Source organism: Buteo buteo, chromosome 12 (assembly GCF_964188355.1).
Source record: "Buteo buteo chromosome 12, bButBut1.hap1.1, whole genome shotgun sequence".
NCBI lineage: Eukaryota > Metazoa > Chordata > Aves > Accipitriformes > Accipitridae > Buteo > Buteo buteo.
Window position 1 is genome coordinate 1,913,976 of NC_134182.1, and position 22,499 is coordinate 1,936,474.

Here is a 22,499-nt window from a genome sequence, read left to right on the forward strand (position 1 = left end):
GGGGCAGCCGCATGGAAGGGGTCAGGCGAAATCTTCCTCGGGTTTGTATTTTCCACCGCAAACCCCTTTCAAAGCGCTTTTTGACATAAGGAAAGAAGCAAGGGTTTCTACCTGCTTCCTTTTACAAGACGAGAAGGAAAGTGGAAGATATTTTCCAGCTTGCAACACTCATAACTCTCGCGGTGGGGGCTTCTCCCTCAAAGACTCAGCATCCAGAGTCGGGACGGCAACGAAATCTCCGCTCCTGTCTAAAGCAGCAGGAATACAAGAGACACACAGTCTTCTGTCCACGGAGAAAAGAATTGCAAGAAGTGCGTCTCGGCACAGTTTTGAGTTTTTAAAGCACTTCTATGATTCCAAGTCCCTCTTTTTTTGACGCTCTGAGCTGGCAGCAAAGCGATGCTCACGGGTCAGGGGCTTTACTGCTGCCCAAGGAATCAAGATGTTGGTTCTCCTTAGCTCACTTGAAAAATACAGCCCAATTCCCTAAGGGTAAACAGAGACGCAAGCCTCCTGCAGAGAGCTGATGTGTATCGTTAGCAGACAGGGAGGAGAGCTAGAGATACACATCGTGATTTCAGTCTACCATCTCTTAAGTCTTAGCAATATAAAAATCAAATAAAAGGCAGGCTAAAGCTGGCAAAAGGATCCTGCTCAGAGCCAGGAATGTGAGGTGGGTTGGAGAAATGTTCTCCCGACTCCTTTACCCTGCCCATGTCCGTGATTCAGGTACACGCTCCCTTAAAGGCCAGTTAGCACCAGCCGGAAAGAGAAGCAGCCAAATTAAAATTGAGGGAAATAAGAGACACGGAGCCAAAAAAATAAAGCCCTTGAGCACCTCACCTGCACCCAGCTGTGCAAGTTCAACAGCTGGGAGCCCTGGGTACTCGCAGTTGTGAAGGCTGAGTCACACTCCTAAATCTGTCCCAACTGGCTGGTTTCACTTAGCCATTGCCTTTTTAGATTGAACAAGAAAAAAAAACGGGGGGTGAGGGGAAAGACAAGCCAAACAGCTTAGAAGTCTGCAAGTTGAGAGAAAAATAACTTCAGCACAGGAAAAAAAGACTCAGTGCAGACAGGAGATTCATCCTCTCCATTTATTTTTTTGTCTTCCTGACTCTGCCGTTCCTCTCCCTTTCTCTTGCAGGTTGTTCAAGGCGTACTGACAGCAGAGCCTCAGCCAGCATCACCCTGATGTCCTTCTGAAAGTCTAAACCCAGGGCAAGCGCCACGGACCGATTTGCAAATTGGCATCAGCGCTGTGCAGGCTGATGAAGGCTTCCCACACCTCCACCCTGTCCTGAAGCCAAACTCACTCCATTTCTCTCTCCATACATATCGTGGGCGTTCTCTGACAAAGAAGTGGCTTTTCGTCTGACACACTGGCTTATCGTGCCGTGATCCCGCCTGGACTCATCCACGGGTCCTGTTCTTCTTACAAGCATCACAGATTTTAGTATTGACCTCTCTGGTCACAGCAGGCGGATCAGCTCTAGCTTTTACGTGTGTGCTGAGCTGAATAACATGTATTTGCTCTCCAAGGAAAGCCTGCGGTCTTGACCAGCAAGCAGCAGGCTCTGAAGGGATGAGCAGACTTAATCAGCGCTTGAAATGGCTCGGCTTCCCGTGCCAGGGTAGGCCACCGCAGCACATTTCAGCCAAGCTGACCCAAAAGCTCCAACGCCGCATCCCGGAGATGCTCACCGCTCCGACTCAGCCCCCGGCCACCCTCACGTGGAGCAGCACCGGGCACTGCCTCTTCCCTGCCCGACCGGCGACCACGGGGCAGCCCTGTGCCTCTACCCACCCCCAGGTCTGGGGAACCAGGACTTCACCACCATCCTTTTTTTTTTTTTTCTCTTAACTGAACTAGCTGATTTTGCAGGGACATGGGCTGGAACAGATCTTACCAACGAAGCTATTTTAAATTAGTGTGCTGGCTTTGGCTGGGATAGAGTTAATTTGCTTCATAGTAGCTAGTACGGGGCTATGTTTTGGATTTGTGCTGAAAACAGTGCTGATAACACAGGGATGTTTTAGTTATTGCTGAGCAGTCCTTACACAGAGCCAAGGGCTTTTCTGCTCCTCTCCCCACCCCACCAGCGAGCAGGCTGGGGGGGCACAAGGAGTTGGGAGGGGACACAGCCGGGACAGCTGACCCCAACTGACCAAATGGATATTCCAGACCGTAAGATGTCATGCTCAGCATATAAAGCTGGGGGAAGAAGGAGGAAGGGAGGCGGAGGGGGAGACACGTTCACAGTTACGGTGTTTGTCTTCCCAAATAACCATTAGGCGTGATGGAGCCCTGCTTTCCTGGAGATGGCTGAACACCTGCCTGCCCATGGGAAGTGGTGAAAGAATTCCTTGTTTTGCTTTGCTTGCGTGCACAGCTTTTGCTTTACCTATTAAACTGTCTTTATGTCAACCCACGAGTTTTCTCACTTTTCCAATTCTCTCCCCCACCTGGCTGGGGAGGAGGGAGCAAGCGGCTGCGTGGGGCTTAGGTGCTGGCTGGGGTTAAACCACATCAACTAGGCTTCCCTTTGCTTTCCAAGGGCCAGCAATTCCCTCCTCCCAATAGGATGCTCTGCCCGTGCAGCCCACAAAGCGCTTGAGCACCGAGGCGCAACAGGGAGGAAGGGCTGGGAAGCCACCGGGATGGCCAGGATTCTCGGCACGGCTCTTGGCTCAGCCACCCATCCCCAATCCCCAGCTTCGCTGTTTGCTCTGAGCCCTGGGGTGCCAGCAAGCCTGCTTGAAGATCCCTTAGGCCCTCCATGTCAGCCAGCCGGGAACGGTCTCCCCTGAAACACGTCTGGCAAATCCAAGCTGGATAGTTTCAGGTGGACCGAACCAGGATTTGCCATTGAATAAGCTCCTTCAACAGCACTGCAATGTGTTGCAGGCACTCAAGAGCAGAGCAGCCAGATAAATCACCCCCTGATGCCCTCCCATCAGTCCTGAGCCTTTAATTTGCCCGAGGTCCAAATTAATCTCACTGCAGTCCTTCCCCCTCTGCAGCTTCTGGCAGCCACTGCGTCCTGCTCCCCAAGTCCTGGCATCCATCTGTCCCAGGGCTCCTCTCAAACCACATTTCCTTGCAAGGAAAAGCCCAGGCGAACCATATCCTTTCCCTCCCTTAAAACGCACTCCTGTTTAACTTCATAACCCTGTCCGGGCTGGCTGTGCTCCACAGCAAAGCCCTGCCGGTATTCCCACCTCTGGGCTTCACCTAATAGGAATGATCTAGGAGATTTTGTAGGGTGGTCTATGCTACTTAGAGCCAGGCACTTGCTAAGGGAGAGAGACAGGGTGGTTGCTCAGGTGGTTTAAACTTGCACCAGGTAAGCACTTGGTAATCAAGTTTACATTAAAAAATACTTGATTTTGGTGGCAATTCTTTCCTTTCCCCAGTAATAAAAAGTCAAGCCAACCACTGCTGCTCAGGGGATTAACTTTTAACACTTCTCCTTCGAAACAGGCTTGCATATATATTAAATTCCAGGCACACAATAAACACAGAAGTCGGATGGGAAACTGCTCAGGGAACCACCAGGCACTGACACCCTGACGGTCCTCACCCGGCTGAGCCCCCTGCGAGGACCCGACCTGCAGCCTTCACGGCATGGAAGCACTGCCAAGCATCAATAACCGCTCCTGACAGCCTGGCACAAAGTCCTCGTCAAGATGTCAGGACCAATTAGCGAGCGTGTAGGAGCCAGGACAGAGAAGACTCCCTATGTTGGGTGGATGCAGTCTGCTCCCAAGGCATCTGCAAGCCGTATGCAAAGCGACCGAGGGACTGCAACCCTCCTGAGATGCTCCAGTAGGACCCTTCAGCAAGAAGACCCTGCTCCATCACGCACCCCTAAAAACTATGTTTTGCCAGCAGGTAGCAGAGAAGGACCTACAGCTCGGCAGCCCTGGGTCTGGCTTCCTGCACAAGCGACCAAGTTTTGCAAGGTAAAAGCCACCAACAGACATAGGTTTGATGCTGAGAAACTACAACATTTCTGTTCAGGCACTGCAAGGGAGAATGAGCTGCCCAGGCTTGGCATTTGCAGAAGCCACCAAGGTGAAGAGCTTAATCCTTATCTCACAAAGGCAGTTATCAGCTAAGGAGAGACACCGTTCCCCGCCGCCCTGGCTGTCTCTCTTCAGGATACCCACCTGGGACCTCTCTCCTCGACATAAGCATCCAAGCAAAGCCAGCCCTGGCTTCAGGGGTGAAGAAACCTGGTCTTCTGCATCCCACTCACCCAGAAAGTCATTCTGCCCAAGGGAAATAAGAAAGTCTCACCCAAAGTGACTGAAACGTTCTTCATGCCCCAGAGCACCTCCTCCAGCCCCCATATTGAATGTTTTCCTTCTTCCCCTACTTTCTCCCCTAATCTTTACTTTTCATGCAGTCTCAAGCATGCTCGCTAGGGATGCTCTGGCCAACCAAGACCTCTTTGGCAGCTCAGGCACTCTGATGGGAGTGGGAAACTCCACCTCAGGCAGAACCAGGATCTGAAAAGAAGCCATCATCCCCCCCAGAGGGGTGCAGAGTCTGATGGGACACGTGTCCAACATCTGCCTGATAGCAAAGCTTGACGTGTGGTAGACCTCACCCTACTCTTTTCCGTAGCAGCCGATATGAGCAGCCTGACCGGGATCCTTGGCCTACAGAGACCTTCCTGCTCATTCCCTAGAACAAGGGTAGCCCTGTTCATAGCCCAGCCTTCTTGAAATCCTGCTTTTGGGCAACAAGCAGAGCAGGGTGGACCTCTCTCCAGCTCTGGTCCAGATGGAAGGGGGAGGCAGCAATTCACCCGCCGTGAAGATGTGCCCCATGCTGTTCTCATCTCCGGCTGGCTGGAGGTAGGAAGGAAGGACCGCAACACAGTGCCTGTCAGCCAGAGATCCTTCCCTTCCACGTCATGTTGACGTTGGCAATCATCCTCAGCCTCCCTTCTTCCTCCTTCCTTAATTTTCCTTTCTCTTTTACAGATTTTTCTTCCCCCTCCTTCTCGCTCAGGCCTCAGATCGCCCCTGTGACTCCTTGCTGGGTGGCAGAGGGACCTCAAGGAGGGGTTTGGAGGTGATGGGGCAGAGGTGGCTTTTCTCTGCACGGAGGTGTTTTTGCAAACCAGCCCTCACATGTGTTTCACAACAGGCAGACGGCCACCAGCAAATGGTGTAGTAAGTGCCTGCAATCCTGGCCCGGAGAAGACAACGCAGTCTGTCTGGCTGCAGAAGGAGCACAGGATATATTAAAAGAGCTTATTAAACTCACTTTGGTTGTGCTCCAAGTCAGGGGAGTGTCTCCTGTTGACATGAACGGGTTTTGGATCAGGGTCGATACCATTAACCTGTGTGCTTGGGAGCTGCTGCAAACCCAGCCGAGTCCTGTGGTTATTACTGTGCGTGTAAGCTGTCCCTCATAAAATAAAGAAGACAAACTGGCCTCCTGTGTTTAATAATCTGTGGTGACTAATGACTCGTCTGTATTTGTTAATACCCATCTCTTCCACAGCCTCGTCTTTCTCTAGCTAGTGCCCAGCTTATCCTTCGCTACCGAAACCACAGCCAGCTTTCCTGCAGAAGGTGAATTCCTTTCAGAGTCACATTTAATTTTCTGCAAGCTACCCCTTTAAATCCGGGCTTTAATATCCAGTTACTCCAGAGAATATGAGGAATGCCTCCGCTGGTTTTTCAACTGAGCCCATTTAGCCTTTTTTGGACAGAAGGAAGCATCTGAGAGGGAGGGCACATTTTTCCCTCTTTGAATCACAGAAGGAACACCACAGCTCATTCCTCATGTCCAGGCTGCTTAACCCTTCCCATATCCAAGTGGCCCTCAGCCGCTCCTCCGGTGGCACCGGAGCCTCTCGCTACCACTTTCCCTGCTAGTCTGAAAGCCCAGGACACATATTAGGTACCCCTGGGAAACAAAGGCGTGGGGTTTTCCATCCTTTCAGGGCTAGAGCCAAGACAGTCGCTCCCACCTTGGTCCTGTGATACAAACCACAGCCTGACACGCAGCCCCACGGCTCCTCGCACGGCGGGGCCCTACGCAGAACACCCGGAGAGATTCTTCTCTCTCCGAAACAAGGAAAGAGTGTTTTTTCCTTCCCACTCCTTTATCCGCTGCCACAACAGCTGGTCTCCACGGGCTTACTGTACAGCCCTCCGGCTTAGCTCGGTTTTCAAGTGCACTAAATTTGCATCCACGCCACATGACCCAGGCATTAAGCCTGCCCACGCGGCTGGCAAAGAGTTCGCTGGTATAAGTTTGGCTGCAGGGACTGACTTTCTGATGATCACAACATTGCTAAGAGATTCCCCTGCCCTCTCCCCCTCCTCACGCTCCCATGGGATGATGTGGCATGCCAGATCACTGGGCTGGAGAGCAGAGGGAAGGTCAGAGCACGAGCTGTGGGACTCAAGTTTTATGTATACACAGAAGGTGTCCCCAGCATTTTATTTTTTCTAGTGTTTGAATACAGGTTAAATTATCCATAGAGGCAAAGCCAAGGATGAAAGCAAAGCAGATCACGTCATCTCTCTGCCACTGCCTGGAGAGCGATGAAAGCTGGTCACATTTTTACAGTCATAGATAGTGGGGGGTTTTGTATGCCATCCTTAAGTTAAAACATTCCCCAAGATGACTTCAGGTAAGCTGACCTTGAGATGTAATTTAACTGAGATGGTGATTGAGATGCTTGTTTGGTAAAAGGCCCATTCTTAATGAAAATAAAATCCCACATAACAAAACACCGAAAACATCAAAATCTGACAGATGTGCCTATTTGGAAGGCTGCAAAGTGAACTTACATAGCAACAATTTTACAGTGAAAGAAACAATTGATTTCAGATGCTACAAACTGTGGAGACTTAGGGAATGATCACATCTCAGCTGAGCCACATCAGCATCTGCACCTGCACTCCCAGCAGTGGAGAAGACCCAGTGATGCAGCAGCACTGCCCACCCCAAGACAGGATTACAGCCAGTCTCCCACCTCAGCAGGCTGTGCCAAGACCCAAGCAGGGCATCTGAACGCTCGGGCTACACTTCCACCATCAGGAATACAGTATCTGTGCACCAGACTACTCAGCAGCGTACGTTTCATCTTGGTTTTGCACAAGCAGAACATCTAATTTCTACCCAATTAGCCATGGGGATGGAGTTTATGCTGTCTTTGTGCAGGAAAAGAGGCAGCACGCGGTCCAACATGCAGTTAGCGGGGCACGGAGACAGGCAGCTCCTGATGTGGCAACAAGGCTCTCCAGTCAGCCTGCCAAAAATATTTAACAAATCTGAACCAGAAAAGTGAGTTTGCATCGGTCATTAGTGCCTTGCATCACAGGTCTGGGATATTTTTTGATGTGGTTACCAGGAGCCCTGAAACCACAGCCTCCAGCCCAGGGTACGAATATCGCAAAGAACAGGAGGCGGCACAGGATCCGCCATGTGATGAGCAGCACCGTTACCTTCACTTCATTCTGGAGAGCAGAGCCTTGCAATACGGTTATGAGGACCACGCAGATGAAGAGAGAAATCTCAGCTCCTCCAACACGCTTCCAGAAAAGCAAAAGAGCCTGAGAAACTTAAAATATGACGGTAAAAAAACAGCATGAAAAGGACCTACATGGTTTAGCGGTACCCAAGATGCTAAGACAGCAGCTGCACAAGGGGATAACAAAACATTTCTAAACCAACTAGATGTACTTCTGCAGTTGTGATGGTTTCTGCACGTGGTCAAAAGGACAAGAATATTCCATTTCCCTTGACAGCTTCATCAGCCTACGGGTGTGCCAGGACTCGCAGCCGCTTCCCCAGAAGTTTAATGTTCTCCTTGTCATCGTGCCTGAGGCCAGGACCCCCTTCTGCAGCGCTGCTCAAGCATGCATGGCAAAGACAGCCCCTATCTCAAGCAGCTTACAGGCTGAGAACAGATGGATCATGTTGTGAGGAATTAATTGGTAACCTTCGGAGGAGAGCAGAGCATGGCAGCTGTTAACACAAGGTTTCTTTGCCCGGCACTGAAATACTTCTCCCTCTGGGGAGAAGCGTGGCAGCTGCTTCTGCGGGGATCTCGGGCACAGCCATGACTGGAGCGGGTGGTGGTGGCTCGTAGCGAGATGCCACAACATCCCAAGAAACTGAGGACACCTCAAGCCCAGCCACCAGCTATGTTTTCATTTGTCAAAAAGCACACGTTCACCAAACATCTGCTAGGGCAGAAAATACACAGCAATTTACTCCTTACCTGTAACCGAGGCAGGGAACATGTTTCCAGTTGTTGCTGGCCACGTGCAAAGCCCACAGAGGTCAGAAGTTAATTTCTACCCATGCTACAGGCTTGGTTTTCCAAATATACCACAAACCAAATGGATGAGCGACTGAAACAGGCCAAAGGGAGGCAGACACTACGTCCCTGTTAGTGAGGCTCAGGCACCTAACTCCCTTCTGGTCCTCAGGAAATCCCAGCTCTCTCCTCTGAAGACACACAGAGATGCTAAGGTGTGGTGTGCGGAGGGAACGGGCTTTCCCAGCATTTTCCCTTTCAGGAGTAAAACAAAGCCTTCTGTGAACGTTGAAGAACTGATGTGAGATGCAAGTAGCCAAGAGATTTGTACCTCCCCCATCCCCACCACTTTTTGAGGATGGGCGCAGAGCAAACAGGCTGAGAAAAAAAACAAGGAAAACAAAACCAAGAAATGGGTACAGTCCTTCTCCACATCAAACTGTGACATCCCTCGGTGGGTCTGGCTGGTCCGGAGGTGGAGGTGGCTGTGCTGAACAGCAGATGCACGTGGCCTAGGAAGGTGCAATGGATTAGCTCAGCTCAATTTTACTAAAAGATGCTGCCCAGCTTGGGTGGAAACTATCATGTTTTCCTACTAAAGAACAAAAGAAGGAAAGGTTTACTGCCTCCAGCATACTCTGGGATCTCCTCTGGAAGAGGAGAACCTGCTAGAGAACGGCAATAGCACTTCCAGCTCTTCTCAAGGGTTTTCGTGCTTCCTTTGATCCTAAATAAAGCGAGGCTGGGAACCAACCTCTGGTCAAGGCAGAGATGGGGCTTAGCTGTGCCATGCTACAGCAGGCAGGACTCCCTCTGAGCCCCCCCACGGTGCTGTTGTGGCTTTATTTACCATTTCTTTAGATCACATGAAGGCTACAGCCCTTCTTGCAAGCAGGTTTTATTGCCCTGGTGTGGGGGCGGTTGAGGGAGGCAAACCTGGGGCAGTCTCACTTGTACAAACCCCCCAGAGCAGCCTGCTGCACGCTACCACCTCCAGCCGTGCCCCAGCTGTGTCTCAGAGAGCACTGCTTGGCTTTCCTGGGCTACGAACCAAGCCACACGTGCAACCAGGCTGGAGACAAACTGGCCTTGTCTCATGCAGCAGGACGTGCAGACTGGACCTTTCGCACACAGGCCAGTCTGTCCTTCCTCACACTCAAGCAAGGGAGAAAAACCAGTTCCTCACCCAGGTCCCCCCCGCAGTGGAACCCAGAAGGAAGGTGAAAAATGGGGAGAATAAAAAAAAAATTAAAAAAATCTTCCTTCCAGTGCCCCAAGACAGGCAGGGGATGTGGGCAGACTGTGCCCAGACTTGCCAAGACAGAGCTGTCAGCTGTCCTGCACTGAGCCAGAAGAGTGACAGCCCATTTCTGAACAACCAGTACCCCTCCTTTCAACCCAGCAAAGCCATTACTAAAACTGCTATTACAGTCAAAAGAATGAGCACTTCCTGAGGAAGTGGGAATACACAGCATGAAAACACGCGAGTGGAGGAGGCAGGGACTTACCAGTAAAAATGCCAGCTGCCTCCTGCCTCTTCGGGGGCTAACGCTGGCTAATTCCCTTCTGCTGCTCCCTTCCCTTTCGCTAGGGCAAAAGAAAGAGTTTCTGACTCCGTGCCAGCGTTACACCCCTCTAACAAGGGCAATCGTCTCCCCAAAAAGTCGATCAGAAAATGGAACACCACCAGACTTGGGCTGGTGCATCATTCACACTCATTTTGGCCACTTCTGGGTGCGATGGAGGGTTTGGGGCTTTCTTGCTCTGAAACATGCTGCTGTTACCTTCAAGAGCTGGCACATCAGCTGAAGCAGCAGCATATTTCTCAAAACCCTGATACCGGCCTTGTAGCTTTTCAGACAAAACACGCCTGTGCCCAGAAACCTAGAGCAGTTCTCAGAAAACCCACCTAACTTCCCTGACCATGGCCACAGTTTCACAAGCAGCATCAGCAGCAACACCTAAGCCATCAGTTTTGCTGGGTTATTTTTAGCCTGGGTCAGTTCCCTGCTCCATTTTACTCCTGGCCCCACAAACTGGTGTTGTGGATAAACAGGGAGGCAGGAACGGGGAGAATTGCTTAAGCCTGTATAGCTGCAAAGTGAAATATTTGGCAAATGTTTCCCAAAAAGCTTCTTTTGATTGAGCAGGGAGAGGGCAGGTATTCCTGAACAGCACCAGGAAAAAGGCTGGAAATGAAACCTTGTCAAGCAGACCCTGGCAGAAGTCAGCGGTACATTAAGGCCCAGGGATGTAAGCAGGGATGCAAGCCGGGATGCTTCCCTTCGCTTCAGAGGGATGCGGTAACAGAGTGCTACCCCCAACATCAGCACCAGAGCAGCCATCCTACTTGGGATGCTTGACATGCTCCGGGCTGCTGCAAGGGTGGTGTTAGCAGTCCACACGCCAGTCTGTTTCAAACCAGCTTTGTCCAAAGACTGCAATGTAGACATGCCCTTATGGTGCATGTTACAACTTTTACAGTGACTGCAGCAGTTTAGGCATGAAGAAGTTAATTGCTTTCACCATGCCTGGTGTGTATCCCCACCTTTCTCCTTTTTAACACCTCTGAGAGTGGGATCAGGAGACCACCACAGTTCAAAAAACTATCAGACACTTTTTGATACGGTGGAACAAGGTTTTTGGGGGATGATGGAGGATCTGTCAGGAGGGAAGAGGACTTTAAGCCAGGACAGAGCCACCACACAGCCACTGATGGGGCAAGGCTGGGCAGAAATCACACGGGTGACAACCCTCGTGCTGTGGAAGCGAAGCGGTGCTGATGAATCCATGGACATGACAGAGCGGAGGATGGTATTCAAGCAGGGACAGCTGAGCAAGGCCCCCAAGAAGTTAAGGCTGCCGAGACCACAGAGAGAAACTCAGATCAGAGCCCCGCTGTCTCCCTTTGCTCCACTTGACAGCAGAAACCCACCCGTTGCACTGGGAGTGGAAGGGAAAGCAGCAAGTTGCAGATCCCAGAGAGCCCGTGGCTCTGCAGGAATGCCAGCGAGGGATGCCTGCCCACCTGTCCTGCCATCGGGCAATTGGGCTACCGCAGACCCACGGTGAGTCTTAGAAAAAAGAAACAGTAAATCTGTAACCACTGGAACTGGTTGACTCAGGAAAGCATTAAAAGATGAGAGATTAGACACGTCAGTTTACGAAGAGCCCTGTTCTTTGTAGCAGCCTACAAGCACTAGTGCTTCAAGCCGAAAGTGCCTCTTGTTTTGCAGGCAGTTGCTAGATAAGCTCAGTGCCTCATTAATCCCCCGATGAACGTTGCTGAGACCATGCCCCTTGGCAGCATTACACACCAGAAGGAAACACCGCTGCTTCCTCCGCTCTGCTACACCGCAGTCCCACCAAGAAGCCTTCCTCCACAGCTCCCGTGAACGGGCTGCACAGAAAATTAATTCTTCAAACATCTGTTACCTTCTCCCTGCAAAAATACCAGGCTGCTGATGGACAAAGGAAGGATACAAATATTTACAGACAAGGCGAAGGTGGGAGCGCTGCCAGACATTGTGCTTGCGGGTGCCGCTGGGCAGCAAAGAGCTGCCAGGGTGCCTGCGGCAGAGACAGACCCAGCACATCCCAGATTCAGCAGCAAAGCTTTTTTTTTTTTTTTTTTGCCCCCTCAGGCTGATTTCAAGGCTTTTGGTTTAAAGCTGAGATGCTGATCTGGACACAGCTGAGGGCAGGGGAAGCAATCCCATTAACCTGCCAGACAATCGCAGGCCCTGGTTAGATACACGAGGTTCTCCAGCACACCAGCCACACCACAGGCTAGCCAGTTCACCCCACAACACCCCACACCAGGCACCGGTGCCACAACAAGCCTGCTGGCCAGCAGGAAAGGCTGGGACCACTGCAGGAGAGTGGCCACAGAAACCCCCTACCACCACCTCCCAGACAACACCAAATGCCCCAAACACCCTCCTTTAGATACGTTCCGTCTCTTCCTTGTCAAGCAAGTCCTGGAGCTGGAATACCACCCTGCCCTCACAGACCAAAGGAGGACAAACCAGCCTCCCGCTGGATCAAAGGAAGGAGGTGGCAGTTTCTGGGTTGACTGGGAACTGGACCCGTGACTGTTAGGATGGTCCCTGGTGTGGCTTCAGCCCATGCCAAGTAGCTTCGTTCTGCAGGTCTCCTAGATTTGGGAGACAGTATGGGCCAGACAGCACTTCCAGCAGGCAGCATGGACATGGCTACCCTGTTCTGGAGGTAATTTAATAAACACACAGACTTGGCCAAACCTGGCCACAAAGCACTCCTGCATACCTTTAACTTCTTTATGGCAGTGTAGCCCCCCATATGCTCATTTCTGCATTTGGAGACCTAAGGATAAGCACCCTGGGGTGGGTGGACTCTCCTTCATTCCAGTTTTTGCAGGCTTGTTCACGAATTCCTCTTTGATCTGACCTTTGCAGCCATCCAAAGCATCAGGCCAGTTTCCTGGGGTTTCTCCTTTTTCCAAGGCTGGAAAGCGAGTTGCGGTGACGAGGGGAACGTGGGCTAGGGAAGCAGAGCCTGCCTTTGATGCTTAATGGAGAATTTCACCCAGCAGTTCCTCAGTAAAGGAGCAGATTCCTCCCAAATTTACAGCACAACCCCGTAGCATGGGAACACGCACATTAGGAAAAACTCTCCTACCTGCTGCGGCGTCCTTGTCACAGCTGATTACCCTCCACTTTCTGCTTTTCATCCCCCAGCCTAGTGCTATGCTACAAGAAGCACCTCACTGAAACATGCCAAGTTATTTTTCCAATTCCTGTCCTTACCAGCCCCAGGAAATCAGCCGTGATATTGCTTTCACATATCAGATTTCTGGCCTCTCTCATTCATGGCAACAAAAACCATATGGTGAGAACACATCCTGCATAGCCCAACGGGGAGGCACAGGAGACCGAACGGAGCAGCCAGGCAGGGATACAGGCCACAGTGGAGCCCATGGGGAGGTTCAGGGCAGAGCAAAGGTTTTCTTTACCCTCTCCTCCCACCAAGCAACACAAGCTTGACCTCCATATGGGCACCGAGTGGCTGGCACACGTACACTCCTCATCGGCAAACAACGCTCACGGATATGGAGACATTCACCTCTACATACTTTGATGGGAGGGCTTAAGACACATTATTCCTGCAGCCAGGGGATCCTTAATTTATTCCAATGTTGTGGGCACCACTAGCTCGCTCTTTCCCCCGCATTTTCCCCCGCTTCAATCTGTACTCGTTCACCGTAGCACTGCAACTCTTCTCCTTTAAGCATCCCTGCAATTCCAGGCCAAGGGGATAAACCTGTTTTCTCTGGCCCGGGTCTGCAGAAGTCTCTCCCATAACTAGCACAGAGACTGTCTGCAGGCAGCTGAAACCCTGGCGGAGCCTCCTCCTTTCTCTACCACTCAGCACATATCTGGCTACGGAGCCCTGCAGAGCAAAGAGCCCCAAAGGTTCAGAGGGCTTGAAAAGTGCCTGCTCCTGGGGCAATTGCTTGGAGCCGGGATCAGGACTCCTCCACGCAAGGTGTTACACAAACACTAGCAAAGGCCATTGCCTGTCTCGAGCAGCTTTGCAGCCGAGATTGCTGAGTGAGAAAGAGAGCTTTATGTAAAGCCAGTGTACTCATGACGCATCCGTGCTACGCGATACATCCAGGCTGAGGTTATAGGGACAGAAAATGCCTCTTCTGTAGAGCTCAGCAGGCTTCAACCTGCTCCCAAACCCACTGATTTGCCCAGGGCATTGACTCGTTGCCCAATTCCCCACTGCACGCCATGGACAAAGCATCTCGGACAACCTTTGCCTGCACATCGGTGTGTCCATCCAACCCAGCGCCTTCCTTGCCTCCTTGGGACAGCAAGGGAAACCATCTCTCAGCACTGAAGAATCACATTACTATGCTGCTGGAGAGTGCTGAAACTGGGAGCTACTGCCACACCTCTGGTCAAATTTGTGAGGAACCAGCACCCCAGGTCACACACCGGCATGCTGGACTCCCCTCTGCACCCATCTTGGGGACAGCCACCTGCCCACTTCTACCCTGCCTGCTTTGTTAGACCTTTGCAGAATTGCATAATGGCCGCTTAAACAAGGACTGTGTAATTTCAGCACAGAGCTCAGAGTCACTCACTCAGCAAACACGTCTCCTCGCAGGACTGCCTTATCTTGCAGCTTTGGTAGGCAGAGGGTATGCACACACTGGCATACCGGCGCAGACAAGAGGAGCCCTCAAGGCTCCCGTTTCCTTCTCCCTCTTATGCTTTCAAAAGAATTGATCCCTTTTCATACCTCCTGCAGTGTCCCCCAAAGTGCTCTACCTGTCCAGCCCACAGGGGAGCTGCCAGAAGACCCCAGCCCCATTGCTCCCAGAGCAAGGAGATGGGCTGTCGTGCCTGCTCCCCAAGCCACGCTGCAGGCCCCTTCTTATCTGCGCAACCCACCTTACAGCAGGTTACTGAACACCAAGCAGGAATATTCAATAGCACGATGCTAAAGTGCGATAACATGATTCCTACATCCTTCCTGCCATGGGTGAAGCTGGGGGAGGAAAAAGGGGAGGAAGCTGTCACCACCTCCATCTTTCACCAAAGCAATCCATCTCTCACCAGCTATCAGTCAGGGTGCCTGTCCTCCCAGTGTCCTTGTTCCTTTTTTAGCTCCTCTGTAACCAAACAGAGCCAGGTGGTTTATTTACAAAGATTTCTCCACTAAGACACAGGGATGTTTGTCTCCCACAGAGAACTCCCTGTTTGCATTGTACCTCCCTCTGGTTGTTGGGTGCACTGAGGAAGCTTTGGCGGTTGAAGTCTTGCGTACTCGCACACCACACAGCTTCTATGATTAACCAGTTTCTGTAGACTAAATTACCCTGCCTGAGGAAAGTTTTTCAGCCAAACATCATCTTTCTTCCTTCAGCACACATCCTCCAGCTTGCAATTTCACTCAAGCAGGCAAACATTACGTGCACAGTTCCAAGGACAGCAAATAAATGTTGCTTTTTCCCTCCTCCCCTCTACCCAATGCTGAGCCACGCACAGCATCCAGGTGCCACATTACATTTTGCACTTGGTTTAATGTGGCCAAGAGGATTTTCTAAGTCACCCTCTCCAGAGCCCCTCAAAGGGTCTGACAAAGGAGGGCTCGTAGGTGTGTGCATCCATAATGCAAAAGATGGGCAGACACACACCCATCAGGCCTTTTTTTGGAGCACTGCCTCCATTGGCATTGCCTCCCTCCTTTCGCCTGCAGAAGGGCGAACTCTGATTGTCCTTTTTGCCAGTCCTTGCCACAGAGGAAGGAGACACTATCCTGGGGTCTAATGTGAGAGATGATTCATTTACTCTCCCCTGAGTCACATTCCTTAGCCTCTTCTTTCAACAAAAGGATGGCCTGGTCCCTCTAGAAAATAAAAGATAGACTCCATGCTGCACACAGTTGCCAGAATGGTTGTCACCGACAACCAAATTGAAGATCCACGAGACCGTCTCTGCTTTCATTTATTACATTTAATGCCTCCCTTTTGTTTCTCCCTTTGCACACACAAGGGACAGGCAGGGCTTTTCTTTTTCCTATTGTCTTGTTGACATCAGTGAGCAGTTTCCATGTCACCTTGCATGTTTTACAAGCCATAGGACTAGAAACGCTGTGAGGTCCAGGCAGCCTTAAAGAAACCCAGCCAGGCCTTACATCAGCGGGCCAAATGGTGCCAGCCCAGACCCAGAACACCAGCCCCAGGGCTGAAGCACGCCTTCTGCAATAGATGGATGCAAAGCCTAAAAAGCCCAGCCTCACATCAGGGCACAGGAACCACATCATGTCGAGGTGAAGACATCTAACGCACACCGTCAGCTATCGATGGTAAAATAAGGCAGTGCAGAGGGTGGGACTCGACTTGTGCAAATATAGCTAGGGAGGACTGGTACAGAAAGGAGGAGGTGGCAATTTGTAGTTAGTCATAAAAGGAAGATGTGAATCAGGTCACTCCATGTTGACTCCAGACAGACGTCATAACCCGCCATATTCAGGGCTAGGCAAACACAGCCAGAGAGCCCTATCCGTGTAAAACAGCCTTGCGTTCATGCAAGTCAACATAACGATGCCAGGTTACATCAGAAGACGCTCTCCCAACACAAGAAGAAACAGTGCAAGAGAGTTGTTTGAACTAGGATTGCGTCATTCTGCACTGCATAAAAGCTGGGCTGTGGCAAGTCTGGGAACAGCTGCCAGGGAAATCCTGGAGTAGCTTCGGGGAGGATCCAGGAGTTTAACCCCCACAATCACAGCCCTGGGATTTTGACGCTGTTCCCATCACACTGGGTGCCAAAGGTGCCTCAAATTCACTCACACCATCCCTGTGAGCAATTCCCAAGAGGTATCCCCAGAGGCCTCACTGCTGATTTAACAGCATACAGCATTAGGAACAACAGTTGAACATAAAGGAAGTACCACATCACATTAAAAGCAACAATGACTGGTGTACAATGAGAAGTTGAAGAGCACAGCTCCCTTTCCTCTCCAGCCAGGACACCCCCCATAACGCCACAGACTACATGCAGGAGTATCCTTTGGAGCCTTTGAAACTGCAAGTTCAGCTTCATGAGCGTCAGCACAAAAACTTGGCCCAGAAAACAATGCCAAGCAGAGGTTAAAGCTCACTGAGTCGGACACGGCTTTCTCCGCTTCTGTTCAGCGCCTAACACAACTCAGAATTGCAACAGCGTGGACAGACAGGCCAGCAATGGGACAGAACCAGACCTGAACTAGACAACTGACAAACCATCTCTGGAGGAAGGGAAAGTCCTGATCCAGTGATCCATCTGCAGGTGATCAATAACCACTGGTGTACATCAGTGGGAATCTGCTCATCTGGCCTGTGAAGCAGACCATAGGGAAGAAGCACAAGTACTGGTGATGGGTTACGTATTCCTGCCTAGCAGCAACCAAGCAGCTCAACCTTTATACAACTTGCTGATGTTAACAGTGATGGCTTGACAAAGCTGATTAACCCACCACAGGCTTGTCTGGTCTCGGCTCCTGAGGGAATTAGGCCCTCTTGCAGAGCCTGCCGTGGAAAGATGGCACCAACATGTCCTGAAAGATCTTCCTCAAATCTTACTTCTTCCCCATCTCATAAGGCTAGGCCAGCTCTAAGCAGCTAGGTATTTGCAGGAACACATGGCCAGCTGCTAAATCTGCACACATAGCCTAAACTGGTGTTCCCACCTCCAGCAACAGCAGCCAGGATACATCTCGGATTGCCAGGTAGAGAACACAGATCCACCACAGCAGAGATGCCTCCTGCTCTAAGAGGTCCAAGGGAAGAAAAGGCAGAGACCTTCCTCTGCAAACAGTAGAGGGAAACAGGAATAAGAGGAGCTACAGAGTTAAAAGGAGAGGCAGATACTGTAAATTTGCTAAGTATCTTACTCTCAAGCAAAAAATCCCTCCTGCTTCTCACATTAATCAGGGCACTTTAAAACTAGTCCTAACCAGCTGCTCCCCCTTCCTTTGTCCAACTCTTCTTCAAACGCACAAGCAGCCCACTAAGAAACAGAGCAAATATGTGCAAAGATTTGCAGACAAAACCCGAGACCTTTGGAAAACACCCCGTAGAAGAAGCAAGCACCCCTCTCCCAGCACAGATGCAGCTGTGCTTTACAGTAGGACAGTTTCCAATGTTTTCCTTCTCTGTGCAGACGAGGGATTTCCTGTCCTCCATGGCAACAACCTTGCATTTACTGAAGGAGGCTGTGCCAATAATCTCCACAGCAGAATGAAAAATTTTAAAGTGGCACTGCCTGTTAGCTCAGGGTTTCAACTTGCTGATGTTTTCCACACCCCGTGGTCCAAAACCACTCTGCTGCCCTCCTTAAAAGGTTTGTGAGTGGGAGTAAATCTCCAGTGCTGCACTGCCCACGCAAGGGGAGTTATTAGTTTCTCAAGCACTAGTGATGGAAATCTTTCAGAAGTCACCAACCTCCCAAGCAAGAGCTGCCTATGCACCTTCCAAAGGACAAGCTTTTCTAGAAAGTAACAGTTCCCAGTTCAAAGGTAGTCCCCATCATGCAGACAGCACCGGATTTAGACGGCCCTGGTCTTCCAACCGCAGGTTTAAAAGTAACGACTGCCACCCTCTCCTGAAAGGGAAGCACTTACTGGACCAGTGCTGGTCCAACAGCTTCAAAACACAGCGGAGCTAAGCTAAGCCTCCCCAGCAAGGTGTCCCCTCTCCCTCCCTTCTGAGCAGCCCTTGCACAGGCCTGTGTGTTCCTCTGCTCCAGCAACACAGATTCAGTGCACTGACTTGGCGAAAAGCCCGTCTTCTTTTTGGCCCCTCTCATGCCATTTTAGTGAGTTACATCAGCTTGGCATGAGGCCACGCGAACATCAGGACCAGCCCAAGGGATGCAACAGGAACAAAACAGGAGGGGAAGCGAGGCCATCCCCTTTCAGTGGCAGTAAGCTTGTGATGAAACTACGTCCATCGCTGTCTCAAATTTAACTAGACAAGTTCACGTTACTAGAACGTCTCTGCTAACCTGCTCGTTAACCTCTTAAGCCTAAAGAGGTTTTGTTTAGCAAGGCCTTCAAGGAAGAGCAGTTCAAGAAAGAGCTGGAAGCCCCTGACTAAATTATACCAAACCTGAGGTATATTTTTAGGCAGAGCCACAGGTGCAATCTAAACCTGTGCTGTTTTACAGAGTCAGGCCTTCTTTTTTCCTCTCTCTTTTTTTCTTTTTTTTCTTTTAAAATCTCCCAGAGAGAGAGCAGAACAAACTTGATCCAAACTAAACCAGACACAATAAAATAGTACATTGTTCTCAAAGCAGGTAGTGGGCTAGCATTAAACAGGAACCTTAAACTTCTTTTTCACCCTTATTTTATACCACTGAATCAGACTCTCAGGGGCATTTTCCCACACAGAACAGGCTTAGAAAAGTTTTTAAGTAACAGTAAAGCAATACTAAACACAGAAAGGGAATGAGAATCCCTTAACTGATGGGGAAGACTTCTACGGTCTTACCTAAAAGAAGTTAAGGTGCTGCAAACAGTAAGTGCACGCAATCTGGCTGCTGCACTCTACCTTTGAGTGCTGACAAGAAGCTAAAGTGTCAGCAGAGAAGCACTCACAATACCTGCCTAGGACTCCACCACCCTCTCTTGCAGAACGTGACCTTGCAATTCCACTGCCAAGTAAGAGACCCACAGAAGAGAGCACTAAAAGTCATTTAAACCGACACATTTCACTGCATTGGAGGCAGACCAGCCACACTAGCAGTTACCATGTCTCCACAGAAGAGCAGTAAACCACAGCCAAGGGACAGCCAAATTAAAATCATAAGCACTCATTTGACCGCTTCCAGCAGCAGTGGATTGAGACAGCAGGAGCCCTGGAGTGGAATTTCAGATCCATTTTAAGTTTCTGGCTCTGACAAAAACTCCCTGTAGAACAACAGGCAAGTCACCTTTTCTGCACTCTACCTGAATTCCCTCCCCTGTAAAATAGGCACCATTCTTGCTTGTCTGTTCAAGTTACAAAGCAGTCCTAGCAGGGATTATTTTTAGCACGCAAGCACAAAAACCCAGCTGAGCTGGACTCTGATCTCAGCTAGGCCTTCTCATTGGCTTTGTAATATAAAAAGTAAACAAAAAGCAAGGCTGAGCCCACACCACAGCTCAGTCACTGGACAGCATTTTGATAGCAGATGAACCACAGTTTTCAGAAAACAGTGAGCTGCAGGTCCAAAACTGGAGCCAGGCAACAATCTGAGGGATTAAAATGGATCACCAGTGCCTGCGTTCATTCACTGGTGACCAGTGAGCTGCAAACGGACAGATTTCAAATCCATTTCAGATATTCCACCGTCACCAAGCGATGACGCAGGTGTTTAAGAGCACAAGGTGAAATAACTCATAACTGCACTTTCAGACATAGCAGCAAGTGCTGGGATACCAGGAAAGTACTGAAAGCTATATCCAAGAATGGGAACTCTGCAGAGCTCTTCGTTTCACATAGCATAAACAAGCAGCTCCTCCTGATCTTTTGGAGACAGACTGCAAGTGCCAGAAACTGTCAATACCTGCCGAGAAAACCTTCACAGCTCCATATTTTGAGAAATTTCATATTTGCTGCTATCAGAAGTGTAGCACAAGGCTACAGAACTGCTAAAAGGTCAGAGCCTTAGATCAGAGGTCCCCTACAGAGTGTACAGTCAGGAAGAAACAGGATGGAATGGAGAGGAACAGAATAAACGGGGAGCATGTTAAAACAAAAACAAAAAAACCCCCAACCTAGTCATGACAAATCTCTACTTAAAACATCAGTAATCATCCCAAGGTAAGTCAGACTGCAGCTGAATTTCTGCCCCCAGTTAGGCCAGGGTGCTTAGCAGAGTTTCTCAGGCTTGTAAAGCCAGTCATAGCTGCAGAACTCCTGTGGGAAGCACAGACATTGCAACAACTAGCATATAAGAGTCCATGCTCACAGCTCTCTCTAGGCTTTCTGTATCCCAAAGGCACAGGAACTGTTCTCTGCTTGGTTTACCAGCCTTAGCATCAGTGATGTGTCTTCCTAGAACCATGAGTACTTGCATAAACCAGGGCAAACCAGCTCTTTCTTGAAGTACACTCGACACTTAATCATTCCCTTTCTATGGCTACAAAACCCTGTTTTATTGCACCATCTGGAATCACAACCTTGTGCAACAGGACACATTTATGAGCCTCTCTTATGCAACCAGGTTGGTTCCCATCTGCAGTTTTCCAATATCCAGATACTGCCAACTTCCTAAGTACAATCACCACCTGTTTCACCCACCCCAAAGATGCTCTCATTTTAGTATGCTTGACCTGCTGTAAGCACCATACCAGGACTGCAGCCTTCTGCATCCAGCTATCCCGCTGCTAGTCTCTCCTAGGTTTGGACTGTGATCCAGATCCACTGCTCTGTGCCCATCTTAACTGTTAGCTCTGCTCCACTGAAGACAGACAGCCAGATACCTGCAGCACCCAAGAACTTGGTTCTAGTCCACCTTGCTTGCAACATCCCAGCAGTCATCATTGCTTCTCTGTAAGCAGAGATGCACTACTGCTGTCCAAGGACACAAGTGACCTCCTTACTCTCTAATGCTGATCACACAGCTCGATTCCTCAGGATCCATACTTCTGTTGGGAGGATGAAAAACATCTGCTCCTCCCTAAAATGGAAGAGAAAAAGCTAGACTCCAAACTTACCACGTGGAGAAGGGAGCACTGTATCCTATAACACCCTACAAAGCCCAGCAGCTGCACACCAGTAGAAACATTCTCCCTTGGAGGGCCATTTCTCTGTGCCACCTCCTGTAGCACAGGCCACAAGCACAAGGTACAAGGGGATGCACCTCTGCTACCAGCTGTGTTAACAGAGTATGTCCTTGACTCCAGGCTGGAGATTTGCACCTGCTGAACTACTACTGGGCAAATCACTAGTACATCTCAGGAAAGGCAAGCTGGATTAGCAGAGACCTGCTTTTTAAACTCTTGGAGGGAACGTGGCTGGAAGGGATTGTATAAAACTAACCTAAGCACTTGTGCTCCAGGTAGTAGCAGCATCTGCCTTCATCAACAACACTAGAGTGGGATGTCTAACAAACCTTAGTAAACTTGACCAAACATTAGCGTTCCCTCTGACCTCACTCAAATGGAGGGAGAACTGACATCTGTGGCATGTGGCTCTTCACATCAGTTACCATCACAGTGATGAAGGTTGTGCCTGCTCTTGAAAGCCAATTTGCAACTCAAACCAGAGCAACAAGCTTGTAGAGGTAAACTGCTTTACAGATGTGATCAGTAAATGTACACTAGAGTCAATCCTTGTTTGGGACATGTGTGAAACTCCACTCTCATCCCCCACAAGCAGCCTTTTAAATTAAGTCTCAGCAATATTTCTAAAAACTTGTTTTCACATTGATGATAACCTGCCTTATCACACTGACTTGCCTGTGCTGATCTTTGTTCTGCTAAAGCTTTATTCAAGGCTCTGCTACAAGCAAAGTCAGATTCAGTCATATTACATTAGTTAAAAATTTCTGTCCTTCCTTATGAGCAGACTGCCCACATATGCAGCTAATTTCTCTTACATATCAACATATGTCCAGCTGCCAGGTAAGAAACTGGGGTATGCAGCAGCCTTTCCAGTACTTCATTACAACTCAGGCTGAG